At 63.8% G+C, this 766-nt stretch overlaps 1 protein-coding gene across 1 annotated transcript in view; it reads right to left on the reverse strand.

The window, feature by feature from the left end:
- The window catches only part of PTPN14 (protein tyrosine phosphatase, non-receptor type 14), a 236816-nt gene extending 236070 nt beyond the window's left edge, over positions 1 to 746 (reverse strand). The window contains exon 1 of the mRNA XM_019516448.1: positions 502 to 746. The gene's annotated coding sequence lies outside the window, so the exon portion shown is untranslated. The remainder of the gene's footprint in view (positions 1 to 501) is intronic.
- Positions 747 to 766: the final 20 nt, after the last annotated feature.

Consider the following 766-nt stretch of genomic DNA (forward strand, 5'->3'; position numbering starts at 1 on the left):
ACCCCCAGCACGGTGCGCCTCAAGTTTCTTTCTGAAGATCTCCAGGGTAGGTGCCTGCATCACCCAACCCCTGCTCAGAGCAGCACCTTCTCCACCTACTTCATCCCAGCCAAGGCTTTGTCTACCCGGGTCTTAAGGATGGAGACTCCTCCACTTCTCCGGGCAGCCTGCTCCAGCCCTTCTGGTGGGAAAGTTTCCCCTTAATAATCAACAGGCTGCAGCCGTGTTGGTCTAAGGACACAGGCAGACAAGGCTCTTTGGGTGAATCGCATGCCTTTTGTTAGACCAACTCAAAGAGCTGGAAAATGTTTTCTCGCTCATCGAAGGTGCAGCCCGGTCCCCCATCAGCCGAGGCAGATGCCAGCGCTCTGGCTGCCTTTCCCCGGTGGAAGTGGCCATGGCTCTGGAGGCGCCAGCAAGGAGACTCCCCACCCACCCCCGGGGAAACGAGCGACCAGGCGGGCTGAAGAGCCCCCGGGGGCCAAGCCCAGGGTCCCTTACCTGCCTTCACATGCCGCCGGGCAGCCGAGCAGAGGCGCCGGGATGTCCGTTTCCCGGGTAGAGGCAGCTGAGGGCAGGTCCGGCTTTGTGCGCTGCGCAGCCTCTCCCGGCCGAGCAGGAGGCGGAGGTTTCCGTCTGGGAGGGGGGACGACGCGGGGCACCAAGTTGCAAAGCTCCGGCGCTGGCTGCGGGCTGGGGCGGGAGGCCGAGGCGCTGGAAGTTGGCAGAAGTTTGGGGGCGGGAGCGGAGCGGAGCGGAGCGCTGT

The sequence above is a fragment of the Gavialis gangeticus genome, unplaced genomic scaffold (genome assembly GCF_001723915.1).
Source record: "Gavialis gangeticus isolate Ggan-Ray unplaced genomic scaffold, GavGan_comp1, whole genome shotgun sequence".
Lineage (NCBI taxonomy): Eukaryota > Metazoa > Chordata > Crocodylia > Gavialidae > Gavialis > Gavialis gangeticus.